We start from the raw sequence: 18,824 nt of genomic DNA on the forward strand, positions 1-18,824 counted from the left end.
TCAGTAGTGCTGGAGCTCACACACACTTTCTCAGGAACACACAGAGAGAGAGAGAACCGTAGCGACGAGACGCCACATGGATCCAGGTTAGAAAGAGCTTCTTCTTCTTCTTCTTTTTCTTCTCTCGGTTTTTGGCGGATTGCAAACCACTTTAAAGGTGCATACCGCCACCTACTGTACATGAGTGTGAATCATCATATCATTCCATCTCTTAACTCATGGACGTATCTATGATCTAATCAAAAAATAAATAAATCAACAAAAAACATAAAATAAATAAAACAAAACAAAATAAAAATCTATGATCTTTCCTGACCTAATGTTACATTATTTTTCTTATCCCAGTTTCACTCAGAAAGGTAAACAGTACTTTTCTGGTAGCTCTTACTCCCTCTCCTTTTGTTCCCAAAATACCAACCACACTCCACTCCCTCTCTGCCTCTATAACTTTAGCCTTTAGTTTTTCTCTTTCAGCTTTATAGATGTCACAATGTAACAAGATATGTTCTACATTTTCCCTAACTCCACAGTTCCTACACTTGTCACTGTCCCGTTTCCCCATGACATACAGCGTACCATTCAATGCTGTGTGATTTATTCTGAGTCTAGCTATCATGATTTCCTCCCTTCTGTTTCTTTCTTTATAAATATTAATTGTAATTGTCTTTTGAACTTTGTGATACTCTTTGCCTTTTTGGTCTTTCTCCCACCTTTTCTGCCAGATCTCCATCCCTTTTTTCTAAATTACTGCTTGTCCTTCTCCTTTTCCAAGTTGAACTGGTAATGTTATTTCCTTTTGTAGTGCACTTTTTGCTAATTTATCAGCACACTCGTTCCCTTTCACCCCCTCATGTGCAGGCACCCAGCAGAACTGAAGAGAGGCGAAGTCACGCCCATCTACTTCCGACCCATGGGACCTTATTTCGGAAAAAATATGTATTGAAGTCAATGGGGAGAGAAAGATTATCTTTCGATCCCGTTTGAATTGTGCCACGAATTACACATATGATGTTTGTCAATCTTAACAAATAATTTCCATGTCAAAAAAGTCACAGTTTGTCGTAAAACTGTTGAAATATAAGACTATGAAAAATACGCAACTAGAAAGACTACAAATCCCAGAATCCCGGTCCTGCATGCTGGCTCTTACGGAACCGACTAACTCCCCTTGTGTGTATGTACAGCTCTCAACATGCCCAGACTTGTAGCGGTTTTCACCTCTTTTAATACATTTCGCCTCATTCTAAAAGAAAGAGGTGAAATGTGCCAACGTGACAGCCGTCTTGGTGTGTGGTGCGAGATGGGAGATGTAGTTCATTGAGCGGTTTCACACAAAAGAAAGTGTTACTTCACAGTTTTACGACACATTTTTATTTTTTTGACTTGCAAAATTATCTTTTAAATTGACAAACATAATATGTGTAATTTGTGGCTCAATTCAAACGGGATCGAAAGATAATCTTTCTCTCCCCATTGACTTCAATACATACTTTTTCCGAAATAAGGTCCCATGGAGCTCCCCCGGAAAGGGAGGGACTTCGCCTCTCTATACCGCCTCTGTGAAGTCTTAACAGGCTATGATTAGGCTTGTTTGAGAAAAGCGAGACCTGCGCAGACCTGCACAATTGCGATCAACGTCTTGCTAGTGCGTTGCATGATGGTTAGTCATTTTGTCCGACTTGCTCTGGAGGCTCGCCTACATGAGACGTTGAAATCTCGCGGGACAAAGACGCCCGCAAACTTGAGAGCGAGGCGCGGCGAGGCGGCGCAGTTTCTCTCCACGGGCTGCGGAAGCGAAATGCTTGATGGGAAACGACTCGCTGGTATCAAATCAAATCAAATCAAATCAAATCAAGGTTTATTTATAGAGCACATTTAAAAGCGATTTTTGGTCGGGCCAAAGTGCTGTACATGTAATAACCACAATCACATAAAAACACATTTCTATAATCACAATAAAAAACAATAAATTACAACAGATATTTAAAAAGAAAACACAGGGAAAAGTCAGGTGTCGTGCTCCGCTCTGACTAAAAGGCCAGGGAGAAGAAGTGTGTCTTAAGAGTAGATTTAAAAACCCCTAGGGTCTGGGCCGACCTCACATGGAGGGGCAGAGTGTTCTAGAGCCTCGGGCCAGCACTATCAGCAACAGCTGGTCAGCAGACCTTAAAGCTCTTGTTGGGGTGTAGCGCTGGAGGAGTTCAGCTATATAGGCCGGAGCCAGCCCATTTAGTGCTTTAAAAACAAATAAAAGGAGTTTAAAATAGGCTTGTTTATATAAGCCACAATTTTTCGGGGGCATCAGACAGAAGATCCATGTGGTGATCCGGACATCAATGACTATTATCAGCAGGCAATGCAACAACATGGACTTCAACATCCAGAAACCTGGCAAGCAGCCTCCCAGCTGTTGATTACACTGCAGGGAATAGCTGGGCTGTGAATGGGACAGTACCTTCAGTTGGGCAGCCGTGAGCCCTAACAGAGTTGGCACAAGACATTTGAGGATTTGGGAAACAGTGATTTATTTGCATTTAAGAAAATAAATGTTAATTATTCTTGTGAAAACGCTGCAAAACAGTATTGTGTTCCTTAAACATATTAGCACAACTAATAACGTTGTCTTTATAGACGTCTAAAGAAAACTGTGAAACCGATGTATGAAACATATTTTTCCCCAAACTTCAAACATGAGGAACTCAAGTTTATAAAACTCCAAAAAGCTATACTGGTGATGGTGTTTTACCCCTTTCTTTTACCATTTCACAGATATCCAAAACCTGGGGAGTTTTGGATGCCAAAGTCCATATTGGCTTTGAAACGAGCGTAAGTTTCTAGTAGTGGAAGTGTTATGGTGTTTGCACAGGTGTTTGCCATGGGATAGATAGATAGTCTCCTGTGAAAACGTGACACATGGATGGGGTGTCATTCCTGCAGTGTCTTCAGGCCTGTGAACATGAATAATTCCTCCAGTGACACTGGTCCTTGTTCTGTGAAACAAAGAGCTGTCATTAAATATATTAACATTCATGTAATAACAGCAGATCCTATTCTGATCAGAACAGTATTTTACTGCACAAACCTTCACAGTCCATCAGATAGTCTGCCCAGAAGCTGAGTGCCACGGTTTCTGTAGTCCTCCTGTTGCTCCCTGCTGGACTGAGCTGTGGTAAGAAGAGTCATTCTACTTCAACTGAAGTCAGCCTCTTGTCCGTATGACACAGCACTGGAGCCAGTACACTCGGATGTTGGCAAAGGGCATCCAAAAAGTGTAGGCCAGCCAGTCCATCTTTGAATCTGTTAAAGAATACAATGAATTGTTACAGTCAGTAAAACGCAATTGTAAGGGTTATATATCTCTAAGTAGTATTTAAATACTGTGAAAACAATAACATGATACTGTATATTACTATGAAACACTTATTTTCATAATGTTTAGACAGCAACAATTTTCAAATCATTGTCTGAACTTGACCAATACTTAATATTATAAGTAGAGTCAAAGTAGCAGCATCAGCAGCAGCGGTAATAAGTATGTTTTAATAAGGCCTCAATCAACATTAAATTCCTTTAATTAAAGCACCTATCATTACCTTTCAATTACACTGTGATTCCTGCCGATGGTGTACCAGGTAAGGTATTCTGCCACTACAGTGTGTTTTTCTTCAATGGAGCTGACATGCCTGAAGCAGCCAGCAGTCTGAAGCATGGAGCTGTGTTTCAGTAACACATCTTGCAGAGACTTCAGAGAATGTGCCAACTCAATCTAAATGGAAAACACACACACCATCAAAGATATCCACATAACGGCAAATTATTATAATAGATATCACTCTTCTGATTTGACAAAAGAAAAAAAAAAATGTAAAAAGTAGTTGACTGTCAATGTTTAAAAAAAGGGAATACTCTCAATTTGTTTTTGAGCATTTCAGATTTTCTGCACACAGTCATTTGAATAAGGGGCTTTTCTGTACATTTAAACAAAAGTACTGTGCTTCTTAGCATTTAAAAAAATAACTAATTTATGACAATGACTGGTGTAGTTTCTTGCAATACCTCCCTATCTCATCATCTGTCACATCCGTCACATGTGCACAGAAACCAGGCTGTCCAGCTATGTGGTTCACCAGGTCCCTTGAAAGAAAATGTGGGCCTGGTCCTCCATGAACAATGGACACAGCTATCACCTTCCCTGCCATGAAATATTCATCCTCCCTGATTGCTGGGGGGATACAGATGGTGGAAACTAAATGTAATTACAGTACAGTACTGTACATCATATTGCAAAAACAAATTCTGTACCCTTGAAAATCAGAACGTATTTAACTAACTATATTTAGAGTTGTCTTCATGAGATGTTACAGAAAAATGTAGCTTCATAATATTTGCAGCTTTACAAGCAAATTATAGTTGAACTCTTTCTTTCTCTTAGATAAAGATTTTACAAATTGATAGCTACTTTCCCTGTCTGTAAAGCACATGTACAAATGTTCCCTGTGGAGTTTTCTTGTAATAAACTAAATGAATGTTTACATTAAATGTAGTCTGTGATACCCACTATATATCAAACGCGTATTGGAGTTTAAGTGTTACTTTTAAACTCACAAATAATCAGAATTGAATGTAGCGTATACAAAATGTACAAAGCTAAACATTGTTTACATCAATTTGTACGACTTGCAGTCTCTTTCATGCCTATGCTGGTGCATTTCTGCTACTGGTAGATCATTGAAATATGTATCTTGCAGCGTTCCCATGTTGATGTGGGACAGAACAGGGGCCCAGTCCTAAAATAACTGTCACATAACCCTACTAGAGCTAACAACTCCACAGGGGACCTGTATCTACCCACATATTCATAAAGTTACATTAAAACTACTAAAATAAATAATACTTCAGTATATTATTCCTTCCGTTGACATAGTAACTACAGTATTAGCATACTTGAGCTCTGTCACATGATCTATGGAAAATAATCATGATTAAATCCAACTATGCAAGAGCTGGTCTGACAACAAACCTGGAGCATTGTACACCGAGTACCGACTCTGTGGAGGTCCCTCAAAAATAGGTCGAGACTGCAAAAAGCTCATGAGGAGTGACAGAAATGCTCGCCTTGGTCCACCTGCGTCTATTCCTTCTTCCACAGAGCCTGCATCATCCGTGAACCTCACAAGCAAGTCAGACTTTTCACAGAAGGTTGAACGTCTGAACCCTCTGACAGCTCCATCCCAAACATTTGAGTGAGTTATGTTGAATCTGCTGACAGTGTTGTGGTCTATGGCATCTGCTAAATCTTCAATAATCTGGGCTGCAGATATACTTGTGTCCCTTAAACGACATAAATAGATAACAGAATAAAATTAAGCATATAAAATAATTGTTCTAGTCGAGACTCTGGATTTTTTTTTAAATACCATAACAATGTTTTTTGTATGTTTTATCAAATGTGATTGAAATGTTTCTTCTAATGTAACCTTGACCTCCAATACCACACAAGTTTTCCATTCAAAGAATATAGCCAATAAAATTACAATTTACACAGCTTTCTTTGCAGGGTCAGTGCTTATGGGCACAACATTGAAATCTTGACTCCCGTCCTCATCTTCATCAACTACAATGGGAGCATACAACTGTGTGTATGTGCTGCAAAAAACAAAATGTTATTAAAACGTGTTAGTTTTACCAAAAAGGCATTTTTTAAATGTTTATTATTTTTTTTACTTAAATGTTTTACATGGATTATAAAGAAGGAAACAGCACAAATACCCTACCTCTTCCTTTTCACTCTGATCTGATGCCCTGGAAGAACTGTTTGAAGGAACGAAGGATGGAAGAAAGTGAGGGAGGAAGACAGAGAAAAAAACAAACAAACAAACAAATACAGAATTAATGCACGAGTATTTGCCATGACTGACATTAACACGTTTTTTTTTAATCCAGTCCAATTAATGCATTTCGATTTAAGTACTATATTTATAATTGGCTTGTGGTGCAGACAAATTCCATACATTGTGGTCTTTGGGATATAACTTAATTGTAGGTGGATCCACTCTGATAGTAGATTGTGGCACAGGAGGAATAACAACAACATTTTCTAAATATATAGAACATTAACCTTAATGAAATCAATAACCTTGGTTCACATGGTTATTTTCTCTTTTTGCTATTTTTCTTTAATTTTTCCCCTTTTGTTGATTGTTATTTTATTACATTAACATGTCATGTAACAATTTTTTTTTTTTTTTAATATATATATATCAATTATTTATATTTATTTATTTAGCCTTTATTTATACAGGTGTAAAATCTCATTGAGACACAAGGTCTCATTTTCAAGAGAGACCTGTTCAGTGGTAACACTACCACACAAAGTTACAGACAGACAGGACACTAAACACAGAGGCAACACTGAAATACAACATCGTAAAAAAAAGAAGTAGTAATTGAAATCCATATACAGTATTCAGATATAGCAGGTGCAAACACCCAGAGATGATTTCTCCAGCTTTTTAAAAATGAGTTTAAAATCCGTGATGGGTATCAAACTGGTCAGCTTAAGTTCCTGCTGAAGTGTGTTCCAGGTCGAGGGGGCAGAGTATGATATGGCTTTTTTTCCCAAGCACCGTGCGTACTGAGGGGACGGACAGAGTGATGTAATTTTGAGATCGTAGTCTATAGCTGTACTGTTTGTGTGATATGTAAGTGGATATGTAGAGGGAGAGCAGTCCCTCTCCATTTCTGTATAGTGATGCAGGCAACACCTGAAATGCAGCTGTATTAGCATACTTACGATACAAAAATTTAACTTTTGGTTGCACACCAAAGAAGGGATATTCACATCATGTAGTCAAAGAAGAGATTAACTCTGTTAACGGGTCCAACAAATGCAGTCAAAGCCCTTTGAAGAGTATGTCACCACTGCATTTTTCAAAGGTTTATAATACACGGTGTCAAGAATGAACCTATTACCTTGTTTTCTCTACAGTGCTTTTTGGAGTACTTTCATGCTCAGGTTCCCAGGGCTGAAAGATACAGTAAAAGATTATTCATTGTGCAGCCCCAGTGACCTTACTTGATCTGTAAATGCTGCATGTGTCGCCAGACTTTTATATTGTCCAGTTTAGCCATTTTATGTGAATCCACTTGAAATAATTATGCACCTTTTGGTTGGGAAATTGACATAAAAAGTTGATCTCCTGGTTTGTCCAAACTTTCTACAAAATCTTATGAAGTATGTGAATTAATTTGGAAATGATGCGCCTTTTTTGCAATAAGCCATTACCACTGCTATGCCCCCTTTGAGCCAATTGGCATGAACATTCACAAATGTACACAAACACACACACCTCAGTCACTCTTTTGCGTCTCACGAAGACTTCCTGATCAGAGTCTGATCAGAGTCTGATGCATCCAAATCCGAATTAAAGTCAGTCATCTTCTTGACTGCCAATCGATCTAACCCAGCTGCGTCAGTGTCAGGATCCAGAATCAGTGGAAGAGTTTTCCCTCTGACAGGTTTCATGATGTCCTTTTGAAGAGACATGATTCCAATATGTATCTGTGCAAAGAAAATAAATTAGGTGTAATCAACTTGGTACATGAAACCACACAATTAACAGTGGATAGTAACTATTATTATACAAGTCATTATTTGCTGCAATACCTCAGATAAGTGTGCAGACCCTGTGTAGCAGAAAATGCTTAGAAAAAAAACACTATACAATATACATACATGCATGTATGTGTAAGTCACAACTACCACAATTCTTCCCTGATTGGCAAACAGACGAACAAAATAAAATGCTAATAACAAAAACTCTGCTAAATGGCTATTCACTTTTCAGCAATTCATAGCAGAAACGGATGTAATACATAATTTTAATTAAACGATTTCTAGAAAGTTGTCCACAGTTACAAATAATATTACTTTACAAATCCTGACTTGATTAGGCTAACAAATCCTTATTTTTTGTGCTTTAATAACCCCTTCATAAGTAAAAGAAAAAAAGGATAAGCTTTACCATCACTTGGATACATCACATAGGCCTGCTAATAAGTTATGTTAAAGCTCCCATGTCATGCTTTTCCGGTTATTACCCGTCCCCTTGTGTGTTATGAAGGTTTGTATGCATGTAAACGGTGTGCAGAGTCAAAACCCTCAAAGTACACCCTGTAGCGAGTAAAACTCTAACACAGAAAATACCTCCCCAAAACGCCTCGTTGGAGATACGTCACTGCCCATTTGATTCTTCCGGGTACCGCCTGATGTCATGCGGTACCCGGAACGAAATGGACCAATCCCGAAGAGCTATGGCCACACCAGCAGCGGCGTGTTCCTCCTCCAGAGGTTCGAAGAACCGGCATTTCACAGACGAAAGCTTCCAAAACATTGCCCAGTTTGAGGCCGGATATGCACAGCTTGTTTGGACCGTTTGGAGCAGGGGAAGATCTGGGTATACAACCTGTAAGTTTGCATTGTTATTTGTGTATTTATCAAACAAGACTGTTTAAATGTGTAAACTGTGTTGGACTGCTAAGCCATTGACACAGTGCTAACTGTGCTAACTAAGTTGCTAGAGTTTCCATATATCAACTCTAATATCAGCAGATGGCCTTGCATACATGTATCTCATAGCAGGAGAATGTCTGCATTCACACACACGGAATACTCATACAGTATACTGTACTGTGATTTACCGTACATTGTGACCGTACATATACTGCATGTAGCTAACGAGGCTAGCTGTATGCTAGCGCAAAACAATGTATTCATGCAAGTTACATTGTATGGTAGCAGAATACCCGTATACGATTGCAATTATAAACACGTTATTGCTAGCCTAATATGAACCACTAGCTTTTGTTCATAGTAGTTTTATTACACTGCATTATAGTTGCCTTTCCTCCAAGCTAACGTTCATATCGTCAGTGGCGACTGGTCATTAGGGGCAGGTGGGGCACAGCCCCACCTAGTGTCAGCAGAAAGTATTACAAATAATGATTACAAAAATGCAAAAAAATAAATAAAAAAATATATAAAATATATTTTAAGATCATGTGTAATCATCTGATTCGTCTGTACATTGCTGTTTTAGTCTGTGTTCTTCTAATTAGTGTGTCTACAGTCACAGTGTGTGCCTATTGAGCTGTTTAGAGCCATGTGGGACAAAACCTGATTATGCCCCTTCCTCTCGCTGTGAAGTGAACGTGACTGTAAAAACTACACTGCGCATGCTCAGAGTATTTTGTAATGTAATGTGTGTGGCAAAAAAATAATGACCAGAGGGGCACGGAGCTACCATCCCCACCATACGTCATCTCAAATCATTCAGAGCTGATTGGCTGTAAGTACGTGTGCCGCGAAAAGTGTGCTGTGTGAAGAGGAGACGAGAGAGCTGCAGTGGCGCGTCCTAAAACCAGGAAGTAAGCACAAAAAAGCAATGAGATTTCTCCAGAGGATTTTAGAAAATAGCTCGAAATAAGATCTGTGGGAAACGTACCTGTTAGATAAATGCACGTTTTGATTAGCCGGATAACATCCACATGTCTACCCTACTTTTATAATTTTTTTATCATAAATCTATGGATTAGATTTATGATAGACTTTTGAAACTACAAGAAGATAAGGAGGACTTTTACAAAAAAGTAATAGAAATGTTTGTCCAGAAGGATAGGAAAATGGACTTCATCTTCAAGTCAAGGTAAGACCGCCATTTTATTGAAAATGGGATCTTACTAAGAGAGAACAATTCAATATTTAAATGATAAAATTACATTTTTTGGGTATCCTTTTGTTGAACTGTCTGTTTAAAATTAATCGAAGCATCAGACAAAAAAAGCTTTTGAAAATAATATTATATTTTGGTTTAGGTCAAAATATAATATTTGTAAACCTGAAGAGTCTGTGCCAGTGCCTCACCAGCCATGAACCTCACTGCACGTCACTGCAGAAGCTTATATATAGACATCTAAGTTTTTTGTGCCCCACCACTTTTGTACATATAAAAACGCCACTGCATATCGTGTTAGCTACCAAGGTAAACAAAGCTAGGTTAGCATATTAGCAGGCAAGCTGTTCATTACACAACTACTACTAACGAATCTAAAACAACTACGTTTCTCTAATATTTTGTGATTTGCATTTGATTTCGTCCAGCCAGATCCTGGCGGACAATCCATGACGTGCTAAAAGGCACTTCTACTACTACTGAGGCGTCGTGCTAAAAGGCACCGCACCGACTGTGCGCAGGCAAGATGCGAGGAGGAGGAATGGATGATATACCGTGTATATATGTATATTTATGTTCATTTTGTACATTTCTAAAAATAAAGTTGAATGGAAATACTTAGTAGGCCTATCCTTTCTTCCCTGAATTCATATATAGCAAACCATGATTTGATTTCTCATCAAACAGTAGTAGTTTATAACGGGTAAAAATAACTTACTCTTTGTTATGAGCGGCTCGTAGGCCACAAAGACAAGGAGACATACACGAGTTTACAAAACCACGGCACATTTATTGTGGTAAATGCAGATAGGTGGTTGAGAGGATCGCAGAGTTAGTCTTCCTGCAGCCGCTTTGGAGAGAGACTGGGGCCGTAGTGTCCGGAGGTGTCCGTGATCGTGCTGATTAGCCTCTTCAGCTCCACCCCATCGTAAGACAAAGGCCCTGGGGCCGTCACACTCTTCTATAACAACAGTTAAAAATATATATGTATATAAAATATACGGCTGTGCCGACGCCATGATAAGACTGATGTTACGCTGAGAGCAGCCGGGAAAAGCACTGTTAGACATGGGCGCAGCCTCTCTGGTGGTTGACTAATCAGAACGAGTGGCCGAGCTGACCAATCGGAGCACACTAGGCTCACAGGGAGGGGGGGGCAAGAGCTCCAACGAGTCGTTTAGTGGAGAAAGTGAATACTGCTGAATACACATGCTTGACAGAGATGCTGTATGCGAAACCAATGTGAGTTTGGAAAATTGCACAGTATAAATCTATTTTAGTATACCTCAACAATGTAATTATGATCAGTGGAAATGGCCATGACATGGGCCCTTTAAGGGTGATATTTGACAAATGCGGATAACCAAGAAGATTTTACACGACTAAATACTAAACAACTTCTTAAACCAAACCTGCTAGTGCATCTTTTTGACTATGACCATGACCAAGACCTTTTAGAGTTAACCACACACATTTTTCCCTTTAATCATGATTTACTAATAAAGCTGAGATGTCCAATTGTAACACAGTAAAAGTAATGCTTTTATCAAAAAAATCTAAAACAGGTACCATCTATCGTGCCTAGTAAACCATATCTTCCAGCACTTCCTCCCCCATATTGGCTACCTGTACTGTACTTGTCTGTTCTTTCTTCTTCACTTTTCTCTTCTGGCAAGAGAAATTAAGCCTTTCGTCTGACTTCTTACTTCTGTACTCGAGGAAAGTTTTCAGGAATGGCATTTTTGGGGCAGCAGCTAACGTTACACAAACAGAGAAAAACAATGTTATGATAACCAAGCTGAACTTAGCCTGGGTTATGTTTTTTTTATTCACATTGTATGCGAGTGTGAGTTCAAACCTTATGTCTATGGTTCAAACATGAATCACGAGACGGGTTTTACAGAGCATTGTTACACAGTTTGAGTTGATGTTTTACCTGGAATCGGGCCACTGACGTCCTGTTCATGTTTATTTTCTTTTAATGCAGCCAATGACTGTCCACAAGAACTGCAAAATTGTTGAAGTGACTGAAATGTCTTTACACAACGCGGACAATACATCATTTCAGAGCCAGAAGTCGCAATGGGCGAAAACACGCAGAGTAAAACCAGCGCCTTCGAATATTCTAGACTTCCGGTAGCCGACCAATCACGAAGCGTAATTTCTTGACTGGCAGCAAAAACAACCAATCACAGCAGTTCTTCTCTGGCTGGCTCTGTCGAATCACAAACAAGAAGTGTTCTCCCTAAAGGAATACCCTTTCCGTCCAATGTGAAATGCTGCGGTGTTTTCTGAAATTCTGTGGTGTTTTGTGAAATGTTGTAGTGTTTTGTGAAATGTTGAAGTGTTTTTTGAAATGCTGTGGCGTTTTCTGAAATTCCGTGGCGTTTTGTGAAATGCTGTAGAGTTTTGTGAAATGCTGTAGTGACTTGCACTTCAGGGCCACCGTAATTTCTAGACCTATTTGACAACTTTTAAAACTTTATCAGACATAGTTTGTGAAAAACCATGAAATACTGAAGACAAAAGCAGTGTACAGGAAGTAATGAGGAAACACACATGACTCATGCGTTTGGAATGAAACTCAACCGGATAAACTGTCATGATGAAGCTCCACCTATCACCTGACTCACATGAGATTAACCAGGAAACAGGCTGTTATTCTGCCTCGCTGAGATGACACACACACACACACACACACACACACACACACACACACACACACACACACACACACACACACACACACACACACACACACACACACACACACACACACACACACACACACACACACACATCAGCAAGGTCAACCTCAGTCACTCTTTTGCGTCTCACGAAGACTTCCTGATCAGAGTCTGATGCATCTTGTTGTTCACCTATGGGAAAGCAGCTTGTGAGTGACATTTAGATTTTTTGTTTTTAACCGTTAGAGCCAATAGAATCGAGGGGAAGTTCCTATAAATCCATCTAAACATTACCCATTGGTGAATGAGTGATGCGTAGCCAGATTGCCCAAGACCGGAAACTGTCATACACTCTCGTAGCAACGACATCCTGACTGCAGTGGGGTTTGAACCTGTGCTCCCCTGATCCGAACACCAACGCACCAGACCACTGCACCACACGCCTCCCAACAAGTCATTGGACAGTTTATCAACGACGACAAGTTTTTCTTAATTTTTGTATTGAAGGCCTGTTGGATTTAATCAGCTCGCTTAGCACTGCCAGAAGCCCAGCCTGAAAGGTATTTTGTTGAACAGCTGGTCGTCCGATTCCTGGGCCTTGTGTGAATGCAGCAGCCGTTCGTCGTGCATCTCCTTGGCACGCAGGTCCTCATTCTCCTTGCTGACCATGGCACGGCGGTCCATCGCCATGATGGTGTCAAGGAAGCTGTCATCGCGTGCCCACTTTCCTAAGGTGAAATATGCAAGATACAAGATCAGTTTAATCGCAACGAGACAACATTGTCCAACATTGGACATGGTGCAGTATTCTGGCCCCTGGGCACGTAGCAATGATGTACACATCGCCAGATAGTTAAACCTTTTATTGTTGATAATCTTGTGAAACTGAAGGTAAAAAGCACAAAGCATTGCAATCAATACAATGACATGTTACAAAATATAAACATAAATGAAATCTATAAACATAGATGAATCATTAAACTTACAAACAATGCCTCTCCAAGGTCTACACGAGCAGATGGAGCCGGATGTATGAGGAGGTACAATAACATGTGGCACTCTAGCTGTCGGTTAGAAAAACATGGCCGCTGACCTTTCAACTCAGTCATGTGACTATGTAATGTGACCTCTACAGCCAAAAATAGCATGAATATGCTGCAATCAAGCCAATTGCCTCTAGGAGGTGCTATAACAGCAAAACCGAAACTTACATGTAACGTGACACTCCCCGCCTGGTATTGAACACAATAGCACTATTGGAGAACAAACTACTGGGAGGTAAGTAACAGTCCGTGTGACCCCTAGGGGGACATAAGCGCCACCACCTCTGTGATGGGACGGATGAAGGTCTTTGAGGCTCCTCCTCTGTCCACTTTAACTTCCAACTTCCTGACCTTACCATCGCTTGCAGGAAAAGTTTTTGTAACCAGTGCCATGGGCCACTGGTTTCTTTTCACCTGAGTATCGTGAAGAAGCACCAGGTGTCCTTGCTTAATGTTGTGATGGCTCTTTTGCCACTTTGAGCGACTCTGAAGAGTTGAGGGATGAAGCCAAGTTGAAGACCTCTCAAATTGCTGAGAGCCTCTGTTTCTGTTGCTGCATTCTGTGAATTGAGTTTGAACTTCTGCGTCAGAGTCTGGCTCTATGAGGTTATAAGATGTTTCCACAAAAACGTTGTCCTCTGTACATTGGAAGATCTTACTACCCAGTGAGTCGTCTTCGGTGCGCCAAGCTGAACCACTAGCGAGCTGTGAACCTTCCACGTGAAAAGAACTGCGGACCCCATGTTTATTCTCAGCGAGTTTCTCTTTCGGAGTAAGATGGTTCAGACAGGGCATGAAGTGAGAGTGATGCCCGTTCTCGAAGATGTGAGTGCGGAACACACTTGCATCTTTGGGTTTGTGAGCTGAGCCTAGACAGGCTTCGCCAATGATGACCCAGCCAAGATCCAAGCGTTGGGCATATGGTGCCTCATTGGGTCCATTGTGCTGGTCTCTCACCTTGTGGACTTGTAGGACGTCCCGCCCAAGGAGAAGAAGGATCTGAGCCTCTGGATCCAGTTGTGGAATGTGCTGAGCAATGGAGTGGAGGTGAGTGTGACATTCAGCCACCTCTGGCGTAGGTATCTCTGACCTGTCTTTCGGGATGTAGTTGCATTCTATGAGAGTCGGGAGATTAATGCTGAGACTTCCATCTAAAGGTTGTGCAATGAAGCTTGTGGCTCTCCTTCCAGAAATCTCAGTGAGACCAGCGCATGTCTGTAGTGTGTAGGGAGCGTCTGTGCCTTCAACGCCAAAGAGGTCAAAGAACTCTGATCTGGCGAGTGATCGATTGCTCTGGTCATCAAGGATAGCGTAGAGTCTCACTGACCTGTCAGGTTGTCCCTTAGGATGCACTGTGATGAGGCAGATCTTTGAGCAGGAGCGTGGCCCGTTGTTTTCTCCACAGACCTCCGTACACTTAGAGTTCACTGTCGGAGATGACTCGATGTCATCCTCCCCGCCGTTCTCTGACTCAGGATTCTGGTTATGCCATGGAGCTGGTCCGGGATGAAGAGCTGCTATATGCTTGTTGCTGTTGCACTCTTTACATTGAACTGCAATCTTACAGTCTTTTGCAAGATGTTTGCTAGAAGAACAACATCTAAAACATATGCCACCCTCCCTAAGAAATGCCTTGCGCTCTTCTAGTGTCTTGGTCCTAAAGCCTCTGCAATATTTAAGAGGGTGAGGCTTTTTGTGGAACCCTGAGCGGTCAACAGAGAGAGTTTGTGGAGCTGGATTGTGGAGAGTGGACGAGAGTGGCTGACGTGAGCCCATAGGGTAGGAGCCATCAGGGTTAGCATCAGAATCCGGCTTTATTAGCTGGGATGGTAACATATGTGTTCTTTTCCTGTTAAGGGCGCTCTGAGAGTGATCAAAGGCGACGTTATTGAGAGCAGTAGGATCGTGTGGCTGAGGTTGATGATGTGCGACATCTACGGGTGTATGCTGCGAGGCAGCTTTAGAATGACACTGAACATACTCGCTAGTTCTTTCGTGAGGAGATTGATGTGGAAGAGATTCAAGGCCCTGGAGTCTCTGGAGCCTCCGTCTATTTGTTCTGCTGCAGACTCGAGGGCTTCAGCCTCTGCTTCTGCTGCTGCAATCTCTTTGTCTAGCTTTAGCGTAGCAAGAGCTGCATCCAGCCGAGCCTTTTCCATTAAAAGCTCATTTTCTTTCTGAACGAAAGCTGCACAGGCTCGTGCAGCTAGAACTTTAGCTCATGCTTTAGCTGCAGCTAAGCTAGCTGATGATGTTTTGGAACTTGAGCTGGAGCTATTGGCTACAGACCTGATAAGAAGGCCCCTGTCGGATGATGGACCCGCCTGTTGGTCTTCTGCTAATTGCTAACGTTATATTATCGTTTTATCCCGGAGGGGAAAACTAGTTTCTAATCCTGAGAGAAACACCTCGCCTGAAACACACGATTAGTGCCATGAGTTAGTGAAGCAAATTACAGAACATTGCACACTTATTCACAAGTCAAAACGTGTTCATAGCGGTTACGGCTGAGAATAGCTAGCTAGATGTTGTTAGCCAGCTTGGACCTATGATACCAAGTTCTAGCATGGCTAGCTCGATCAACTGAGCAAATAAAAGTACATCTAAGACCAGTATTGTGCAGATTAAAACAGTGCAGTGCATGTATTTTATTTTACCTTCGTAGTCGTCCCGACATGACTTTGCCAGGTCTGATAACTTTGCTGAGCCACGGAAACTGCATTCAGTAGAAGCTTCTGAATGCGGCGCTTCGCGTCCTCCGAGTAAATCGCCAGAAGCGCCGACACATCCTCATCACTCCACCGCTCCGATGATTTATTTAGTGTTGCTATAATAACTGCTTTCACAAAAGTAATCTCTTCGGGTGCGCTGGCCTGAAGCGAGCAAATACAATGGCTGCTTACAAAAAAAAATTCAGAGTCAAACGGGCGTGGTTTGCATTCCGCACAGCCAATCAGACGTACTAACTATTTTCTCCCACGACAGTCCCTGCTCTCTAGCAGGGACTGAAAAGCGGGTCAGACGAACTAATTTGAACTACTTTAGTTCCTGGGGCTTTTTGGTGTGAACGCAAATATATCGTAGTTCTGATGAACTATTGTGGGAAAAGTACTCCAAAGTACTCCGGTGTGAACGCGCCTTATATCTCCTTGTTTTCTCCGTAAAGCTACGTGGTGTGATGTCTGGTTTTGCTTCCCCTGTCGTGAGTTCTGATCGCTCAGTGATGATACTTATATTTCTGGAATCTGTGGAATCTCAGCTTGCTAATCGATATCTTGTTTGTGCAGATCCGATAAGTAATAAAGGTATTTTACCGTGAGCTCTGTGCTGAGTGTGTTAGCATTTTTTCGCTCAGGGCTCATTTAGACGCTTCTTGTGAGACTTGTGTTTTGTTTCGGTAAAAATGGTTCGTATCGTCAGATAGCTGAATTTCTTCCCGTTAAAGGTGGGGTAGGTAATTTTGGAGAAACCAGCTCGAGTGCGCTAGAATTTGAAAATACACAGCCAGAAAAAATCTGCCACTTCCTTACAGAGCCCCTCCTCCAACACACACGAACGCGCACATGACCAATGAGGGCACGAGATAAGTTTGTGCACAGATGGAAGGCTGACAGGCAGGTAGGCCATCCAGTTATTTTAGCCGGGCCGGCTAAAATGATTGGTCGTGCTTTTTACAGTACTACGGCTTCCACAGATGACATTTTTTATGGATTTTTTGTCAAAGCACTTAAGATATTCATTGCTATCGGGATGTTAAGAGCATTCCATGGAATATAACAAAAACTGTATCTGTATTTTAAAACCTGATCGACTCCATCATGGAACCTTTGGACAGAAACGTGCCTTGCCCTGCATTCATGTAGACTGGCCTGCGCTCTCACTTATCAAGATAAAAGTTGAAATAATCGTCTGTTCTTATTTATTCTAGGACCCATATGCCACTTTATATAAATCTCTGAGCATGATGTGGGGTTAAAAAGAAGTAGTTGGACATTTTATGAACTATATCAATATCATGACTATGTGTTTCATTTTCTTGCAAACCAGCCTTTTTTTGACCCCTTGTAATGCATGTGAATAGCACCTCTGTTACCGTCTGTTAACAGCTAATGTAAACTGGCTGTACTCGTTATGATTTCAAGACGGATTTGATTTTTGTTGTTGAGGAAAACACATGGTGTGTCCTGATTTGTACTCAATTTAGTGTTTCGTTTGTATATATACAGGGAACAGCAGAGGTCGAAGTGCAACAGAGGCTCGTGATGCACAGCATGAAGTTAGATAGATAGATAGATAGATTGTACTTTATTGATCCCAAATTGGGAAATTGTTTTTGTTACAGCAGCATAAAAGGCATTTTACAATAAAACAAAATATACAAGAATAGAAATAAAATAAAATAAAATATAAAATATACATGTCAAAATACAAAATAGAAAATATACATACAGATATTATATATATATATACAAATATATATATATTCAAAATATATGGAATTATGGAGTATTAAATATGAAACAGATTATGTGTGAGTAAAATGTACAACGTGGTTTTATTTCTAGAGAAACTATGGAGCAGAGAGTTCTCTTCCAGCCAGAGGTGATTTGTTGTACAGTGTTATTGCAGTGGGCAGGAATGTTTTCCAGTATCTGTCCTTGAGACAGGGGAGCTGCAGCAGTCTGTTGGAGAAGGAGCTCCGTTGACTGTCCAGCTGCAGGTGGACAGGATGGGTGGGGTTATCCATGAGGGACAACAGCCTGTTCAGTGTCCTCCTCTCCACCACAGCTTCAAAGGGGTCCAGCTTGATGCCGATGACTGACCCAGCTTTCCTGATCAGTTTATTGATCCTGCTGGTGTCACCGGCTCTGATGCTGCCCCCCCAGCAGACCGCAGCAAAGAAGAGTGCACTAGCCACAACAGACTGATAGAAGATCTCCAGCATCTTACTGCATACGTTGACCACGAGCCAGATGCAGTTGGAATAACCATAAAGTAATAACCATGTGTCTCCATGTATGTTAATGTATTGTGCTTTTAAACAAACGTGTTACTGTTTTATGAAAACTGTTTTGAAATAATCACATTTTAATCAAATGGATTAACATGTCCATAACGTTCCCTTTTTTAAATCTATTTGTTTAATCTGCAATGTTTCAATGCTATCAAATATGTAAAGGGTTGGATTGAAATCAGGAAGAGTTTGTCGTATATAGGTTCCGGTAACGCAATTGTGTTTTATAATTTACTTTATTTATTCTTGTCTTATGTGGTTCTTAGCAGATTGTTATTTGCAACTCCTCTTTTCACATGCAGAAAAAAATCACATGAGTGAGTTTACCCAACTCCTAAAATTGCTTGGA

The sequence above is a fragment of the Trematomus bernacchii genome, unplaced genomic scaffold (genome assembly GCF_902827165.1).
Source record: "Trematomus bernacchii unplaced genomic scaffold, fTreBer1.1, whole genome shotgun sequence".
NCBI lineage: Eukaryota > Metazoa > Chordata > Actinopteri > Perciformes > Nototheniidae > Trematomus > Trematomus bernacchii.